Source organism: Rhinolophus sinicus, chromosome 4 (genome assembly GCF_057876585.1).
Source record: "Rhinolophus sinicus isolate RSI-liver-muscle chromosome 4, RSI-T2T, whole genome shotgun sequence".
Lineage (NCBI taxonomy): Eukaryota > Metazoa > Chordata > Mammalia > Chiroptera > Rhinolophidae > Rhinolophus > Rhinolophus sinicus.
This window is the reverse complement of record NC_142504.1, coordinates 48,485,688-48,505,870: the sequence shown is the minus strand read 5'-3', so window position 1 is coordinate 48,505,870 and position 20,183 is coordinate 48,485,688. Positions and strand designations below refer to the sequence as shown.

The window sequence follows — 20,183 nt, the reverse complement described above, 5'->3', positions numbered from 1 at the left end:
CAAAGTTCTTGGCATACAATAGGCATTCAGTTTATGCACTAATAGCAATGTGATTTGATGCCAAGTGTCTGAAAATTTTGCCACAGAACGCCACGTTTATGGTAATAATAGCAAGCCAGTTGAATGTATAATTCAGTGCAAAATATTCTGGTTGATTCTATACCATCATATAAAACTTTGGGGTTTTCCCTCATTTTTTAAACACATATTTTGCCAGTGTTCTTAGCCTTCAAATCTAGTTTCTGTCCATTGTGTTCCTCTTCCCTCTGATATTTGTACTGGTCATTTTAAAAGCTAAGACTGGTCCTTACTCTATTAGTTTATAATGTAGTTTGGGATTAAGCTATGTGGATAAGTACTATAATTATTCAGCCAGAAACCCCAGTTCACAGGTAGCGTGTTTCACAGAAGAATCGATCTTTAAACTAGAAGGCAAAATATTTGTGGATTTCAATAGTGAAGGAGTAGGAGCAGTGAAACAAAGTATTTGCAGTCAGCATGGCTTTATGTGCAAAGGTACAGAACAGGAATGGAGAATGTGTTTTAAATAAACCAGTTTGACTAGGCTTGCACAAGTACATTGATCAGATTGGAAAAGAGGGTGGATTGGACCCAGATAATTTCATTATTTTCTTAAATTTCAAGTCCTTTTCCCAATGAGTCTCAAGCCATTTCTTACTCATTCTTTTTCCTTTCATGAGGTGTGATCAAAAAATACGGTGAACGCTGCTGCTGAGTACCATACAACAGAAAGGCAGGGATCTTCAATTCGGGAAGCAGCACGTCGAACCTTAGTAACTGTGTGACAAGTTTCAACTTGTTTGGTGCAGTCAGTCAGGTGTGAGCTACAGTTGAGAGAAGGTGTGTTTTAAAGTGTGGCATAAAGCATGGATCACGAACAACACATTAACGTGAAGTTTTGTTTCAAACTGCAAAAAAGTGCTGAAGAAACACATGAAATGTTAAAATTAGTTTATGGTGATGCTGCAGTAACCATGAAGACGGTTTACACGTGGTTCGAGCGATTTCGTCATGGTGAATCGGTTGAAGAAGAGAGATTGGAATGTCCTTCAACATCAAAAACCAAGAGAATGTTGAAAGAGTAAGTGAAATGATCTGATCGAACAGGTGATTGACTATTAAGGACATTTCTGAGGATTTAAACATCTGAATTTGTGACATTCCATTCAAAGCATTTTAACAACAGATTTGAATATGAAGCGAGTGAGTGCAAAATTTATTCCACGCATTTTGACTATCGAACAAAAACAGCATTTGTCAGTTTCATCGGCGTTGTGTGATCATGCCAGTTCAGATTCAGACATGTCATCAAGGGAGATGAAACTTGGGTCTATGGTTATGATCCTGAGACCAAGGTTCAGAGTTCTCAGTGGAAATCACCCAGTTCTTCTCATGGGATAAAAGCATGTCAATCAAGATCAAACATCAAGGTGATGTTATATTGGTTTTTTTTACCTTAATGGAATTCTGCAAGCTCTATTTGTACCCAGGAACACTGCAGCGAACTCTGAATATTATAAGGACTTATTAGAGTGTTTAAGGAACGATGTGCATAGAAAACAGCCTGAGAAATGGATAAACAATTTTATCCTCCATAATGACAGTGCTCTGTGTCACACATATCGCTTCTGGTACGACACTTTCTGTCAAAGAAAAACATTACGGTGTGTCCTCATCCACGGTATTCACCGATCTGGCACCATGCGACTGCTGGCTCTTCCCCAAAGTCAAAATGACCATGAAAGGTAAGCGTGTTGAATTGATACAGGACATTGAGGCAGCCACGACAGCGCTACTAAAGACACGAAAGAGAACTTCCAGAACTGCTTCAGAAAGTGGCAAGAATGATGGGATAAGTGTGTTCAAAGTGAGGGGGGGAGTATATTGAGGGGGATTAATGGCAATGTGTCTTTACTGTAATAAAGTTTTTTTCTTTAAACATTCACCGTATTGTTTGATCACACCTTGTATTTTGGGGAAATGACTGACTTTAAGTGTCAGAGTAGGCCTGGAACCCAGATACTGCTCACTAACTACAAGTTTAAAATTGTGAAGAGTTTGTCAAGTACTAGGTTACAGGTCTCATTCCTTATTTCAACTTTAGATTGGATTAGGATTAGGAAAAAATATTTGATTTCTTACCACATTTTTCCTTCCTGGTTTTATGTAAAAAGAGGGAATGAGAGAGGAAGTAGGAGCTTTCGTGTCAGACTTCCCTTCCTAGTTAGCTCAGCACCTTTTGCAGTGTATATGATCTTGATTGACTTACTTCATCTGTTTTCTCATCTGTAAATTGTCTGCAAATGTGTAGCTTAGTGCCTGACAGCATTAGATGATGAGTAATTGATAGTCATTGCTATTAAGAAACATGAATTTAGGAGTTCTGGCATTTTAAGTTTTATGCTGGGAATACACACAGCGCAGGCAACCTGTGTTTATACCTATGTATAGCAAAAGCTAGAACTTGTAAGTTTGCTCCTGTATCAGGAAATGCTTTTTTCTGTCTTTTTTTTTTTTTTTTTTTTTTGCGCCAAAAGGAAATGTATGTTGACATCTGTTTTTGTTTTGTTTTTCAATTAAAATTCTAGGCCCAAAAAATCTTTTATTAAAATGCTTCAAATTTCAGGTTACCGTTTTTGTTTATGTTAGTACATCTTAAATTCATCATTCCCATGTAAAATGCATATTTTATAACTTTAGTACAACTTATGCACACTTGGCAATCAGCAGAAATTATAATCAAATTGTGTAATATATATACTACCTTTATATGACCAAGACGTTAGTGTTAAACCAAACACTATCAGGCCATATAAAATTGCTATAAGAAAGTTGTAGTGATTATAACTTGAAAATACTAACAGTTATAATTATAATTCCCAGGTGACTTTCATGTTCTACATTTTAAAGTGTATATTTAGAAAAACTTCACGGGTTATTCGTGTCTCATCCATTTATAGATCTGGGAGTACACCCGTAAGAAAGCAAAAGCAACTTACTATGTAATAGCACTCAAGTTACGACATTGAATTTGAAGAGGAAAAATACTCTCGTTTTTTTTCTTTATATATATAAATTTCTGTACATGGCTAGTTTTTCTTAGAAATATTTTTTGCCTGGGAAATTTCCCTATTATACGTTTTGACCATTTCTGTCAACCATAAGATACAGTAAAAATAAATGTTAGATTTAGTGCTTTTACATTACAAAATCTAACCTGCATCCCACACTCATCGTTTTATCATCAACCTTTTTAGTACTTAACATGGGCGTTTTACTTCTTTACAAAAAGGGTTTGTCTGAAACTAAAATACACATTTCACAAGTGAATTTTTAAAAGATTTTTTTTTTTAATAGATGTCTAAGCTCTTATTTCAGCATGTAAGATGTCATCAAATATGGTACAAGTGTCTGGCTTGTGTATGCTTTGTATTTGTATTGTGTGCTTAAAATTTTGTGGGTTTTTTTTTTTAAGGGATATAATTTAATTTAGAGGTAAAACATTAGAGACGCCAAATTCATAATTTTTAAACATCTACAGTTAGCTAATGTTCAGAACCAGCTAAGAATGAATACCATTTATACTTAATGTATGTCAGCTGAATTTAAATTATTTATCTTTACCTTTATGGTGTATGTTACACAAATTAGATTTTAGGGATAGAAGAGACTTACTTTTGATTTAGTCCTCTTTCTGCAAATGAGGAAATGAATAACCATGAAGATAACTAGGATTTAAATATTATACTTTGTTTTCCTAGGTGTGATCAAATTTGATCTTTTTCCTCCATTTTTATATGAATCCGTTCACTTAAAGCTTATGTAAATAAGTCGTTTGTTTTTGTTTTCAATACTTTATGTATCCTATCTTGCTCTCCTGGGTGATCATTCAACGTAGAGTGAACACCTAATTTTTGGTTTCCTTTCCCCTTTTTTTCTACCCTTAAACTCTACAGACTTCCCTCTTGATCAAATACTGTTCAATTTCTGTAATTAATGCAACAGTGTATATACCGGTCTACAAATACATGTGTATCAAAGTGTTCTAAATTTGTTACTCTTATCTCTGGAGGGAAGAATGAGTTTTATTTATAACTAACATATCAAACTATGGTATTATAAAAGCCCCAGTCTCTATAAAGATGATCAGGGCTTGGCATAGTTAGATTGAAAGGGAAATGAAGACTTTCTTAAACTTTCCTCATACTGACCTACAAAGTAAATGAACCTTAAATTGCAATTAGGTAGTAGATTACTTCTTAACTCATAGCTTTAGGTCCAAATAGCCTTCTCTGAAATTAAAAACAAAACAGAAAACATTGAAGTTAACAGGGTAAAGTTTATATCATGAAAATTAAAATGATCATGAGACCATAATAGCTGTGACATGTAGTTATTTCTGTGTATCTCTGCCTCCCTTTTTTCTGTCAGCTAAATGGGAATTATGAAACTATGTTCAAGGATGAGGGCTAAACAGTAGTTTAATTGGAGGCCTAGATGAAAGTGTAATCGATTTTTTAAAAAAGATTAAACTCTTTAAATGCATAGTCAAGTTTAAAGTTTACTGTACAGTATTGCTTGTACAGTATTGTAAGAAGCAGCTGCTTGGTTTTGTTTTCTGTGCATAAACTTTTTCCCTCTCACAAGCCCTTGCCATCATGGGTTCCCCCCGCTCCCCCAAAACCCAAAACTTAGGTTATATCTTCCATTTTTAAAACAGTGAAAGAAGTCATATGTTTCCGGAAATAAATTTTATAATTGTAAATAAACTGAAAGTTTTTCCTTGCCATGCATTTTCATGGAATAACTATAATTTGTGCAAAAATTAAAATATTCTAAAATATGAATTAGCAAAGTAAAATGAAGGAATCAAATTGCAAAATCAAGTCATGGAGTGAGGCTTGGAGAGACAGGAAGAGAACAGTTAAGCATTCATATATGAAGTTTTAATTTAGTTCTTTTAAAAGGACTTCTCAGTGAAAAGGATTTCTTCATCACGGTCATAAAACTTGGTATTTTAGAACTCAATAATTACAATCAGACTAACGAACTTTTTAAAACATGTGGCTCTAGAATATCCAAATGAAGGTAAATATAGGGTATTGGCCCTCTTCAGATTGGGGGAGTCGGAAGAGTTTTGACATCATAGACTATTTGGACTTAAAGCTATGAATTTGAAAGTAGAGTTTGATTATTCGTGTCCTTTGCAGCCTCTCCCTCTCACTGGCAGAACTTACTTCCTTGCTTGCTTATTCTATTTGTTAATACTCATCAAGGAGATATTATGTACCAGAAGGCTTTTAGCTACTTAGAAGAAAGGTGCTTATAAGAACAGGGTAATTAATAATTATAATATTGATAAACAGTCTTTGTCAAGGTGCATGGGTAACTCATATATTAGTAGCAGTCAGCGACCAGACAGCTTTGCAACAGGCAGGTTAGATTTGTTCCTTCTAAATCAAGGGCTTCTGCTTCATAATCTAGATCTTATGTCGTACAAGGAGCCTTTATAACAATGGTTAAGATAGAGAAAGCTCACATTCTGTGTGTCTGGAATACAGAGCCACTGTTGGAAGATAGGATAACTTGAAGGATTTAGGACATAATCCAGACAGTGGATGTTCATACAGATCTTTAGGATAGGAATCAATAAAGCAAAATAATTATGAAACTCTTCTGGGTTTTTGGTGGAATGTAACAATCCAGTATGTATGAGAGACAAACTAAAAAGAGTTGACAGGGCTTTAGAGCTAATCAAATCCATTGGTTCCTAGGCTTTGGGGCTTCAAATGATGAGAAATATGGAAACCAATGCAGTTGCCAGTTTTGGTTCTCTAAATAGCAACACTAACACTTGGTTTTAAAATGGTTAACAACAAATAAAGACATAGGCAAGTCCATAAAAATACAAGCATTCAAAGAATTTCAAAGCATTACATACCTACAAAGAAATGGTAACAAATACGAAATAGGATTACAGTTTTGTGGGGCTTTTGTATATTGTGTGTTTTCATAGAAATGGTCAAGGAAATAAAGTAAAATGCTTTCACAGGTTCTCTCTGGGTTATAGGCTTACAGGTCAATTTTCTACAATAAGCATGTATTAGCGGAAAGCAATTTTCTCAAAGGTGTTCGTTCTAGTTTGTAGAGATGTGGGAAAATGCCTGTAAATTAACTAACAATGGGATACAAACTAGAAGCAGTCAGTATGGTCTCAGCTTATCAGAAACCTACAAATCACCCTCAGTTCTTTTAACACCATGTCCATTATGTCCCTAAGTAATGTCCAGTCTAACTTTTTATTTCTTGGTCTACCTCCCCTTGTCTTCACGACTGCCTCTACTTTAGTTCAGGTCTGACAGTCAGTTGCCCGAACATTTGTCAAATAAAATGTTAGCTTACTCTGGCTTTAGTCTTACTCCTAATCAATGTCATTCTTCAAAGTGATTTTACAAAAACATGAGTTTGATCTTAACTTGAAATGCTTTTTAATGGATTCCATGCTCCTTAGGATGCCATACCAGGCCTACTGTGATCTGGCGCCTGCCTGTTTCCAAAGATCCAGTTGCTCCTTTTGCTTGCTTCCACCTGTATTATTACTGCTTGATTCAGTTGCCCAAACTTACCTTGTGATTTCTGACCTCTTTTCTTTTGTATATACTACCACCATCTCTTCATGGAATAGCCCTACTCTCAGTTCAAGTGTTTTTCCTCTGTGAAGCTTTCCCTCGTGTTCTTCCAAGAAGTCCATTGGTCTTTATAGTTCCATGTACCTTTTACCCAACTCTATTATAGTACTTGTTGCAGTTTGTTTATAATATAGAATCTCTTCACCCTGCTAGAATGTGAGCCCTGAAGGGCAGTGTTTATTTGCATTGTCTCCCTCAGACAAATGTGTAGTGCTTGCAGTAACACCTAGGACATAGTCAGTGCTCAAGTAAATGTTTCAATGAATTAATTAGGTTTCTTCTCTCTTTGGTGTAAGTATAAATCTGCAAAATAGCTGCTAAACCTAAATTGTGACGAGAAGGAAAAAGGATTAGAGATGTATTTTTATATATGAACCTAAATTTGCTAATGATTTGTGCACAAGAGCAAAGCCATCCTTGTTCTAGAAGAAAATAATCGGACATCCATTCTTAGGTTTCATCCATTACAATTATCTTGAAAAAGTAATAATCCTCAGTGAAACATATTCTGGTACTTTTGCAGATAAAAGCCGCCTCTTATAAAAGTTTTACATTGTTGGGGGGCAAATTGAAAATTCCCATCCATCTTCCGGTGTTTGGTTATAAATTTTTATTTTTCAGGTTTGACCTGCCTTTCCAATGCATATAATAATAAAGATAACTGTAAAGGTACTTTAACATAATTGCATTAGAGAACTTTCTCATAGCTAACTTTTCTAAACACTTCAACAACCCTATTAACAGGATGGAAGTTCAGGACTAGATGCTGGCATCTCGTTTCAAAAGAACAACTATGGTTCCACAAATATGGATGGAGATCCATAAATGCTTACCAATATGCAGCAACAATCCTAGGAACTAAACCGGTGTGCCCCAAAATACGTTTATCTCTGTATGAAAAGTTATTTAGCCTCAATTCTGAATGGTTTATAATCGACAGATTATTTTAATACCGATTTTTATAAAGTTGAATCCATCAATGTGCTAACCAATCCCTCCCACAACACAAGCAATTTTATATTTCTAAGTGTTAGTTGAAGATACTATATCATAATGCACTTAATTCTCAAGACAGAACTTGGTTACCCATTTCTAATAATCAAATTTTCATTGAAGGTAAATTCTTAGGCCTAGGATTATATAGGTCATGGCTACCAAGTCTTTTTTTTTAAATCCACTTTTTAAAATTAGTTTCCCTACTATACATGTTAAAATGCTTCAAGTCAGTGGTTCCCAAGCCGGTTTGATCACCATAATTATCTGGGAAGCTTATTAAACATTCCTGGGCTCCACACCCAGAGTTCCCCAAAACAAGATGCTAGGTATCATCATTCATAATTTTCTCAGAATGTAGCAATTCCTGAAGAACCATGTACTTAGTGTGACACAGGAATCTGCATTTTTGACAAGCCTATCATCCTCAGGTACTTTTCATGCAAATGCAACTTTGAAAAACATGCAGAATGAAGCATTTCACTAAAATGTCTATATAGAACTATAGTGCAAAAACTATTTTTTCATTTCTTTTTGGGGGAGTGTTAGTATAATGTTAGACCTCCAACCTGAGAAGCTTGGAGGTGCTATTGCCATAAACCATTTCTTACATTTCTTGGAGATTTTATCAGAACAGTAAAATAGTTTTCTAAAAACTTTAGAATATTCTGATGAACTGAACTTTCTCTAGTAGATGTAGGTCAAGTCTTGTTAGCCTGTGAACCTGTCTTTATTTAGGGGTGTTTAGGTTTGTTGTGAAAAAGAAGCCTTATTTCTAAACTCCCAACTTTACACACACAAGCGTATATACAGAGGGTGCCAAAAAAAAAGTACACACATTTTAAGAAAGGAAAACTGTTAAATTGTAATACTCAATATATACCGATAACAAAAGATGAATACAAGTCACATTTGACTTCTGCAGTTACAAGCGGTGCTCAAAGTGGTTACCATCAGCATCCAGATACTTCTGATTACGGCGAGCTACTGCTTGAGCAACGTTGACCAAAATGTCCACTTGTATACATTTTTTGGCACCCCCAGTGTGTGTGTGTAAAGGGGGCACAATGACATTTCATTGTACTTTTTCAACTAAAATGTTTAGACAATGTGATCCTTTAATTAGGGTTGTTTTCCCTTAAAAGTGAAACCAGTAACTTTAAATCCCAGAAGTGCAACTCGTGGTAGAAAGAAGCGTCACTTCATTTAATATTAGTAACTTAACAGTGGTCGATATTAAGAAATTTAAATGTCATGAGCTAGGACTACGATCCACTTCAAGATATATAAAATATTCCAGTTCTAATGACAGCAAATATAGTATTCTCAATTCCACATGTATGTTTTATTATAGTATCGTGTTCGTCTGGCAACTTTATGAATAGAATTAAACTTTCTATATAAACTCCTTGGAGATAATGTACTGGCCAAAGAGATATATACGTCTTTCCTTCATAATTGGATGAGTCTTAAAACCTGTCTCTCATCTTGGTTATTGTACCTTCAACCTGAGAGACATTGACTTGCCTATTAACAAAATTATGTGTCTTTTTATGGGGGGATCGCCTTGTAAGTAATATAGCTATCTAACCACTATGCTGTACACCTGAAACTAATTAATACTGAATGTCAACTGTAATTGAAAATAAATTAAAAATATAATTCAGCAAAACATGAAAATACAGTTGTCTTGATCCCTATGTTTGAAGTCCCTACCTTTGGTAAATAAGCATTCTGGTAATAAACTGTGTGTATGTGATTCTAAGAATACTCATCTTTTAGTCTTGAGTAACTTCCACCATGGTCACTATATTATCCAGAAGATTAATCAAGAATAGAGAAGTACAATGCAGTTGTTCCTAGATCAAAGTTAAGCTCAACCAGTTCTTTCCCTGCTGATAACTTCCCAGCTAGTTACCTTGGTTGTATTTCATGGATCCTAGCTAGGGACAGTGGGAATCTCCTTCATCCATTCGTGGGCATCACTACCATGTTTCCCGGAAAAGAAGACCTAACCAGAAAATAAGCCCCAGCTTGATTTTTCAGGATCACATCCCCTGAACATAAGCCCTAATGCATCTTTTGGAGCAAAACTTAATATAAGACCTGGTCTTATTTTCGGGGAAACATGGTATTTAGATGAAGAGTCATTTGGCTACCTTGATAGTCATAGTTACTCCCTATGTTACTGTCACTAATTTTGGGGACTTTGGTATTTTTTTTTTTTCAAGTTCAGAGTTGTGCCAAATCGGAAACCAAAGTAGTGCACTAGCTTAGTCATTAGCTGTGGGATTCTTTAACCAGAGAGGCACAAAGACAACACAATTGCACTTAAGATTATATGGATAAGATAAAGAATTGTGAGATAGGAAGAAAAAAATTTTTAAGATGACTATACTTTAACTCCCCCTGCCTAATAAATTCATGACTGGAGGGACATATTAGATGTGGCATTTAATCCTTCCAACATTCCATTGTGTTGATCATTCTTATTGTTCAAAGAGGCAGTGAAGAGTAATTTATGAGTGGCTGCAGTTATAAATAATACAGTATGTAAGTACCCAAGGGTGGAGATAAAGATGGAGTTAACAGGTATTAAAGAGAAGAACTTGGCCTTCAATCTTTGTTAATTGTTTTTATTGCCCCTAGAGACTCAACTAAAGTATCACTGTTCCTAGAGCCACAGTTTACACAAGTGCCAAATACATGAACAAGAACACCCCATTAAAATTCCTCTCAAGCACTGAATCTTAAAAGAGAAGGTGTATTTGGGCTATCACAATGGTCAGTCTTGCTCCATTCAGCATAAGCTTAACAAATACTAGTGGAGACTGTTCGAATTTAGGATTAGCCTAAAACCTCCTAAAGTATCCAGTGTTAGCTGGTATCTCTCCCTTCATATGCATGCATTAGTTTGCCCAACAAATGTTTGACCTTTGTTTAAATAGCCACAGTGACACTGACAGTAGCTTATATTGCACCTTTAAACCTCTTTTTTTCCTCTCTGGGCCTCTAGCACTCAATACGATATCCTAAATTGATTTTGTCCCGTAAAACATGAGTAAAATGAGGAATTGGGTAGATAGATGGCAAACAGTATAGGTTGTTTGGACACAGCTTATTCCATAAGCAGACTAAACAAGTAAACAAAGCCATTTGAGAAACAATGTTTTTTTTAAAATCTATGGTAATATTTTCATAAAAGAACAGTAATTTCCATTGTTAGCTACTAGAATTATACTGGCAAGTTTTAGCTATTTGAGATGTAAGATGTTATATGAAGAACTATCATGTTTCCCCGAAAATAAGACCTAGCCAGACCATCAGCTCTAATGCGTCTTTTGGTGCAAAAATCAATGTAAGACCTGGTCTTACATTGTATAAGACCCAGTCTTATTTTACTTTAAGTTTAATATAAGACTGGGTCTTACATTGATTTTTGCTCCAAACGACGCATTAGAGCTGATGGTCCGGTTAGGTCTTATTTTTGGGGAAACACGGTGTAAGATTATATACATGAGGGCTGTACCCATGTTGCAATAAACTTAAGTCTCAGTTTATTTCTTTATAATAATTTTTTTTCTTCAAGGGTATAGTGTGAGTATATTTCAACTTGCTGTATTAATTTGGTCAAACAGAAGCACTTAGTGATAATTTGAGGTGCCAAAATGCATTATGAGGAAGACCAAGGTGAGTTGAGTATCCAGCCAGCACTTTTAAGTTACTATGGTCATGTATGCAGTTGAGCTTTATATACCCTTTTTCCCATTAAGGACTAGAATAGGAATGGGCAAACTACAACAAACACAGCCTGTGTTTTTATAGTCTGGGAGGTAATAAATGTTTTTTACATTTGTAAAGGGTTGGGTGGGGGGCCCAACCTGACTAAGACTGTGGCCTGTAAAGCCTAAAATATTTCCTGTGTGGCCCTAGACAGAAAAACAATTGTGGGTTCCCGGACTAGAGCAATTAAAGGAGAAGTATTTTGAACTGAAGACTTCTAAAAACAAATGCTCAGGGCCGGCCGGGTGGCTCAGGCAGTTAGAGCTCCGTGCTCCTAACTCCGAAGGCTGCCGGTTCGATTCCCACATGGGCCAGTGGGCTCTCAACCACAAGGTTGTCAGTTCAATTCCTTGAGTCCTGCAAGGGATGGTGGGCTCTGCCCCCTGCAACTAGAAAACGGCAACTGGACCTGGAGCTGAGCTGCGCCCTCCACAACTAAGACTGAAAGGACAACTTGAAGCTTAACAGAACCCTCCACAACTAAGATTGAAAGGACAACAACTTGACTTGGAAAAAAGTCCTGAAGTACACACTGTTCCCCAATAAAGTCCTGTTCCCCTTCCCCAATAAAATCTTTAAAAAAAAAACAAAAAAATAAAAAAAAACAAATGCTCAAATGGCAACTAGTAAGCCAGAAAGTCTGCTGGTCATCAAGTGATCAGTCAGTGCGTAGAAAAGAGCGAAGCCAGCTTAGATCACTGGGTAATGAGTAGGCAAATAATATATACACGTCACAGCCAGTAGATGGAGTAATATGCCATCATTAAAATGAATTTATAATACCATGCACAAAAATTTTTTTTAAAGATTTTATTGGGGAAGGGGAACAGGACTTTATTGGGGAACAGTGTGTACTTCCAGGCCTTTTTTCCAAGTCAAGTTGTCCTTTCAATCTTAGTTGTGGAGGGTGCACCTCAGCTCCAGGTCCAGTTACCATTGCTAGTTGTAGGGGGCACAGCCCACCATCCCTTGCGGGAGTCGAATCGGCAAACCTTGTGGTTGAGAGGACGTACCCCAACCAACTGAGCCATCTGGGAGCTCGGCGTCAGCTCAGCTCAAGGTACCGTGTTCAATCTTAGTTGCAAGGGGCAGAGCCCACCATCCCTTGCGGGACTCAAGGAGTTGAACTGGCAACCTTGTGGTTGAGAGCCCACTGGCCCATGTGGGAATCAAACTGGCAGCCTTCAGAGTTAGGAGCATGGAGCTCTAACCGCCTGAGCCACCGGGCTGGCCCCATGTGCAAAATTTTTGATATATTTAAACTAGTAATATAGGGCTTTACACCCTATATATTTACAGACATATAGGAAGAAATTGGAATTTTAAAAGATACATCACAGCCAACTAGCAAATACAGAGATGTTAGTACATATTTCTCTAGTAGTTTTACTTAATCTCTTAACCTGCTAGGTAGTTGGTTGTACGACATTCTCTTAAGTCTCATGTTGGTAATAAGTCTCTTATTTTTAAAAGAAACAGAAACTAATAGGATTTTAACCTGTGAACCAAGGCCTGTATCATGTTCAGTAGTAAAAAAGAATTCTAGGATAAGTGACATTAATAAATGGAAAGAGATTATTTGTTTCCTCACTGGGAAAACTTAACCTGTAAAGATGGCACAAGTTAAAAGTTTTAATGCAATGGAATCAAATTATTACAAATACTTTTTATTACTTGATTACTAATAGAGTTGATCACACATAATAAATAAAAACTGTCATGGTTTTCTTTTAAGATGATGGACTCTTCAGTGATGTTAGCATTTTATAAAGCAATTGCCAAAGCTGTATTAGACTTAAAAATTGGTCATCAGTGCATGTGCATCCCATATGTAGCTGCCCATCTTGGGCAAAACTCAGGCCAAAATTTAAAACAAGGCTGTGTAATTCATCACATTTCCCAAAAAGAATTTATTTCATGAGGCATTAATAAGTATTGTATATTTTACAGTTTCACAGGAGAGACTGAGTAGGGAGCTTAAATTACAAAAGAAGCTTACTTTGTTCACAAAATCCAATGCTATCTCTCTTTTTTTTTTTTAACATGGTAAAAGAAACACGAGATCAACCCACTTAACAAATTTTGAAGTGTACAATATATGTTGTTCCTCCTAAGCTTTTGTTTCTCACTTTCAGCTCTCCAGTCTTTCTAAAAATTTCCTCCCGTAAGTTTTTCTTATGTAAAACAAATTAGCAGTTGTGGGCAATATACAAATTTACAAATATATTCTTATACTTGTTAGGAAACAGCAAATATGATCAGATTCTATGTTCTTCTGTGTGGCACTCACTGATTCTTGGTGCGAGGTCCCACTGGGTATATATAGATAGTAATAACTCTAGCTGCCTGTCACAGAGGGACATAGCTATAAATGAAACAGAGCCTCATCTAACGTCTTTGGGGAGCATCTCTGGATTTAGCCAACACACTTGACCGGGTATTTTGGCAAGGTGTCACTGCAGTACAGGGTTTCATTTTACATCTTGATTCAGGTCCTGGACCTGTAAGGGCTGTTTTCCAACTCCAGCACTTTTCCCTCAAAGTAGGCCCTTAGTCAACATATTAACCAAGGTAATAAAGAATTGTAAATTTTAATCATAAATATGTGAAGAACTTTAAACTGGTTTAATAAAACTTGGAATACATTATCTCTGAGCCTGAACACCTTTAATAAATAACAAAGCATTTGTGAAACAGGTTTTTCTCCATCGAGCATATGTCATTTGGTTGTGTTGCTCCTTTATAATACAACAGAACTTCAAGAATTCCAAAACAAATTTGCATTTTTGCACGTCATTCAGTTTGGTGGCTGTGGTGCCTCCGTATTTTCCATCTGATTCTACAAAATATACAAGTTGCCAGGATAGCCTAGGACCAAACAAAGAAAGCTTTTGAAGTATTTGTCTCTAAGCCAGTGGTCCTTAAAATGTGGATCAACCTGCATCAGAATTACTGATGGTGCCTGTTTAGCACGCAGATTTGTGACAAACCTACCAAGTCAATCAAGTCAATCCTATATGTATTTTGAAAAGGTAACTGTAATCAAATTAATTTTCCTTTTTTAAGATACTGAAACTGTAGTGAAGAAATTGCCTCTGCTTTTAAAATACAATTATAAGAACAGATACCATAATATTAGACTCCTCATTTATGGGCTATTTTATGAAACCCAGATCAATATTTTAACAAGACTTTTGGAATGCAAATACACGGTAGAGCATGAACAATTGTAAAGAGTATTTGAGCATCATGGATTTTTGTGGGGGGTGCGGGGCAGGGTGAGGGAGCTATGAATCTACCCTGGAAACGTTCAGGAAAAGGGGAGAAAACTGCCATTTTGAGCTACACACAGAACTGAATTGCATCACATCTGACTGAGATTTGACAGTCCCTCTCTATTCCTTTGAGCAGGAAACCTACATTAAAGGCAATGATATAAAAAAGATATTTAATTGTTGGTCAGAGAATAATACCATTTTCAAAGATTAACTGGGGGAGAAGGGGACTCACCTAGTCAAATGAGTTAAAGGGATTAAAATTTTTATCTAAAAGGAAGTTATCTACATAATGGGTTTAACAAAAACGGATAACTGCTACCCAAATGACCATTTGTTGAAAGGCTTTAAAAAAAATTGACAAGTTACATTAGTATCCTGTGAACCCACCCACAAGTGGAAGCTAGTCAAGGGGGAATCTAGGTGCAAAAATCAGGTTCTGTGAACACGAGGAATACAGCTTTAAAACACCCCCAAAGTATGGGTTAACATAGTGATTGATCATAAGGCTTCCTTTTCTGATTTGGTTTCATGGAACCAAATTATTTGCAATAAAGAACCAACACCTGATTCCCAATAGAAGATAGAAAATAGGGCCAAGCAACATGACAGCCTAATTACTGAAATAGGACTGCTTCTGATGAATGTACCTTTTCCCAGAACACACTTTACTGGCCAAGACAATGAAACTTTGTCTCAAGCTCCCAGAAAATAAGCTTAAATGACCTTAATATCACTTCCCTTAACCCCAAATACGCAGAGATTCTTAACTAGCTTTGTGCTATGGACTTTTAACAGCCCATAAAGCCTACAAATCCCTTGTCAGACCGTTTTAAATGTGTATTTTAGTGTACACACTGTTATGCGAGAAGGCTAAGTAAGCAATGAGTCCTGTAACTAATGTTATGCCAGCACCCTGTTCGGGTTGGGGGGATGTGTTATTCCAGCTAGAATAACTCCCTCTCAACTAGCCGTGGAGAAACTAGCTCACATAAAGTGGCCAAGGAGAAGCCACAGTGAGGAATTTTACTTAGTAAGAAACATTTGAGAACTTAAGCCCTTGATTGGCTCCAGTCCAATCAAGAAGAGGTTCCATAACCCAGTTGACCCATTGTGGGGAAAGCCCCTTTTACTTACGATATGTAACTGGTTTATCATAACTTATGGACACACCTAAGATCCCCATTAAGGGCCCAGCAACCACTTCGCACTTGAGAAGAAACCCCTTCGTTGCGAACTCCCTCTCTCCACGGTGCGGTGGTATTTTGCCCTCGTGAACTTGACCGAGCCGTCCAAATCTTCGCTCCGCGTCTGGAAGAGCGAGCTGTGGCTGGCTGCGCAGCAGATGCAAACTCGTGGCTTGGCCTTTTGCCCGAGCGAGCCCGGGCCTGGCGTCTCCGTCAGGGTAGCAGGCTGGCCAGCTCGGTGAAGGGCGTAGCCCGGGCTGCTTCCTGCGTCACACGGGGCGCCGGCCTCCCGGCGGGGAGGGGCAGGCGGGCCAAGTCCGCCCGCGCTTAATCTCGCGGCCAGTGCCGGAAAGCGTGTCCCGGGAGAGGGCCGCCTCGGCTACGGCTCCCTTCTCCAGAGGCCGGAAGCCCCTAGGGTCGAGCCTGCCAGGCTGCCTGCGGCCGGGAGTACAGCGAGGTCAGAGGAGGGTGAAAACGGATCTCCAGAGACGCACGCCAGCTGCGCCGCAGGAGCTGCCGCCCGGGCCGCACCATTTCGGAAGAGCCCCAGGAGCGCACTTCCTCCGCGCTGTACGTCCGGGCGGCGTAGGACGCCCTCCGCCGGGCCCACTTCCGCCGTGTGCTTCGTGCGGTCCCCTGGGCCCAGAGCTTTAGCTTTATCGGTACCCAGGGTTCTTACTTAACTCCGTTTCATGCTATCTGCTCCTTGTTTCCTCCAAAACACAGTATAATGCTACTTCCAACCACCTCCGGCCGTGACGCACAGCTTAAACTCGGAGCCTGGGGCAGCCGCCATCTTCCGGAAATGCTGATGCTGGTAGCTGCCAGTATGTCCATTGTCCTGTGTGCTGGGAGAGGAAATGACTCTTCATTACTAATGACCCTCTGCTGGGGGGCGGGGGGAAGGGCAGGAGCAATGATGGTCTGCCATGGGACTGACCTGTATTTGAATTCTGACATCTCCACCCTTTACCAGCTGTGTCCAAATTGAAAAAGTTAATCTCTTAAGCCTCTTACTTTGTTAATGGATTCAATGAGGTAATGAATGCAAAGCCCTTAGAAAAATACCTGGCATAGAGTAGTTTCTGGCATTACGGTTAAGTAAAAAACAAGGAAAAGCTATATGGATTTATCGAGCACCTATTTGCTCAATGCCATGTTCGTTGGTTAGGTGTGGAAAGTGTTTGATTCTCGGTCCCCATGGGAATGGCCTTCTCTCACCTCATAGAGCTGAGTTTTGTTGGACATCTCTTGAGCATGTTTGCCGTCACCCAGCCTCCTAGTTTCTAACGAAGTTTCTGCCTTTATTCAACTTGACTCATCCCTTTTTGCAGAGCTTTGTACTGGATGAGTATTCTGTTTCGTGTGATTTTATTTCACAGGGAATGAAGAGGTAGACCACTCTTAGGCAGCAACCTAACATGAACCTGACAGCAGGCCATGCTTCCAAAATACTTGCCTTCTGGTTTGGAACCAGGTGCAGATGGGGAGCAGCGGCAAGTCTTATAAAAAGAGCAAAAGAGAGGTGCTAAATTTGCTTTTTAGTTGCTCTGATGACTGTTGTCTCTGCTTCTTAGGATAACTTATAAGAGAATGATAAACATACAAAAGAGGCTATCCTCCACCAAAAAAATTGGATAAACTCCAAACTTGTGACTGATTCATAATCCACTGAGTCTTGAGAAGCTGAGGAATAATTAGAACTTGCTTTCCAGGCTGAGTTGTTAACCTGTTTCTGTTGATTTCTGCAATCCCTGCAGGACTCTTAAGCCCTTGCCCCTTGAGAAACTGACTATTCTCACTGGCCCATAACTGAAATTGAATGATACCATCAAACACCACAATTCCCACTATGGAATGAAATTGTCTGATGCCAACACCAGTTGAACAGCTGGAGGTTCCTTATACTTCAGAACATTTAACTTTTATATGTAAGTTATACTATAATAAAAACAAAAAAGGAAATGGGAGAATATTTAATGATATGGAAAAAGCATTTTATAGTTTATACAGTGTAAAAATGTGTGTAAGGATATGCATCAAAACGTTAATTTCCTCTTTATTTCCATTTTTAAAATGTTCTACAATGATACACTGCTCTTGTAATAGTGGAAAAATAAAAGTTATTTTGTAAACTGTCTTTGTGACTTATAAGATGGGCATTCTGTTAGCTAACTCAATTTTCATAGAGAAAAACAAATGTCAGTTTGATAAATCAAGAAAGAACTAAACATATTTAGAAATTTGGCATTAACTATAAAAGATGTTGCCTCTTGAATTTAAGGTTGAGAATGAGGTCTTGTTCCTTTTCATTTAAGGCTCTTGGATATGAGTTTTTCTTTTTAAAATGTGTGTGTTTTATTTTGCCAAATAAAATTTAAAAGAAAATATATCTCAGTGCAATTTTTTGTTACTCTGTTTCCCTTCGCTGCTCAGCAAAGAGAAACACCTAGCTGAAAGGCACTTTGAAGAACATCAGTATCAAGTAGAGACTAAGTTTGAATTGCTCAATAGAAAGCATGAGGTTCTTTTTTTTAAATTGAGGGGACAGAAATAGAGCCTCTTAATTATCATAAACTGCGTCATATTCTTTGGGAGGGCCTTTTGGCTTGAATCCATTATTGATTATGTATCTTGTACCACACTGTGGGAACTGCATTATCAGAACAGTTTTAAAAGTCACAGTTTGTGTATTTGGCGCCCTCTAGTGTATTACTTTTTAATGACAAAAGCATAGTTATCCTTCCAGAGCTTAACTGGAAGAGGATAAAATGTAAATTTCAGCCCACCTTCCCAGTGTGATTGATCTTGCTTCCTGATATCCAAAAGACCCTCTCTGCACCTACCCATGATTTCCTAGCTATGGAAACTAGGTGACCTTGCACTAGTTCCTTAATCTCTAGGCTCCCGTTTCCTCATCTGTACAATGAGGATCAATATACGTGTATGAACTGTATAGGGTTCCTGTTTGGACTAAATGAGTTAAATAATACATATAATGTGGATTTCCTGCACATAAATAGGAGCTCAATAATTGCTAGCTATTTTTTACATGTAAATAGATCCAGTCAATACTAAACATGGTTGAAGATAATAATCTTGACTCAGGTGCTATACTCTGCTATTTGGGGAATGGGAAGAATGTTAAAAAAAAAAAAAAATAAGTTGCTGAAAAAAATAAAGAATAGAAGCATAGGTGTGATTTTAATGTTTGGCCCCATTTCATTGAGTCAACTCATGCCAACTCTGAAGTCTGGAAGCATGTTACATTTCTTTGCATCCTTCATAGTGCCTGTAATTGCACACCCTTAAGACTTACTTGTCTTCTTTTAGTGTTCAAGGTGAATGGTTAGATGGTAGATCTTAGAAAATATAGAAGATGCAAAATGATAGGAAAAATAATTAGTCTAAAAATTGAGGCTCCAAATTCCTTTTTCTAGATGAGTGTTGTTTCTCAACAGGCTGTGGACAGTATTTGTCTTAGCAGTGTACCAGTGTGAAAGCAGATGATTAACTCTGTGGAACCCATGTGAATCAGGATTTACAAATCAATGAGAGTAGTAGTAGGTTCTACCGTTCTCATCCAGCCTTACCTAATTCCAGCATTGCTTAGGCTATACAGTTAAAATTTACTTCCTCTGACACAATCCAAGAGATACCTTCTCTCTCCAGATGTTCTAGGACACCGTCCTGCCTGATAAACATGGACTTTGATGCTTACCATCACTAGCCTTTGGGCTCCCCAAGAACCCAGCACCTGAAGAAAGCATTAGGTACTTCTGACCCCTGAGTACCTCTGGAGTCTTTGGTTAATCCTGTCTATAGAAAATGTCCCCATGCTTATTTTTCCTATGTGTCTTATGTTAAATATGTCAGTATTGTTTCTCCTTCCCTTCCATTGTCTTAGTGCTAAATCAGATTAATTTTCTCATAAAGAGCTACCAGCCTCTACAATCAAGCCTCTACCATGTTTCCCGGAAAATAAGACCTAGCTGGACCATCGGCTCTAATGTGTCTTTTGGAGCAAAAATTAATATAAGACGCGGTCTTATATAAGACGCAGTATTATATTATACCTGGTCTCAATTTTTGCTCCAAAAGGTCTTATTTTCGGGGAAACACGGTAACTCTCAAAACCACAATCAGTATGATAGAGCGTATTTTTCCCCTTTTCCAGAGAAAATTGCACTAGGTCACCCAGATAAGTGTTAGAGGCAGATTTCCCACCTGAGTCA

General features: G+C 37.8%; 2 long non-coding RNA genes across 4 annotated transcripts in view; one reads left to right on the top strand and one right to left on the bottom strand.

Moving 5' to 3' along the window:
- Positions 1–20,183, top strand: part of LOC141573189 (uncharacterized) — a 44,780-nt gene that overhangs the window by 9,421 nt on the left and 15,176 nt on the right. For 2 of the 3 annotated variants that reach the window (XR_012498861.2, XR_016021084.1), the window contains exon 2: positions 702–17,879. This is a non-coding gene — a long non-coding RNA (uncharacterized LOC141573189). Of the gene's footprint in view, positions 1–701; positions 17,880–19,620; positions 19,722–20,183 lie in introns of all 3 variants that reach the window. The other variant, XR_012498860.2, reaches the window with a different exon arrangement.
- Positions 13,377–20,183, bottom strand: part of LOC141573188 (uncharacterized) — a 27,973-nt gene continuing 21,166 nt past the window's right edge. Inside the window, exon 3 of the long non-coding RNA XR_012498859.2 lies at positions 13,377–16,796. This is a non-coding gene — a long non-coding RNA (uncharacterized LOC141573188). The remainder of the gene's footprint in view (positions 16,797–20,183) is intronic.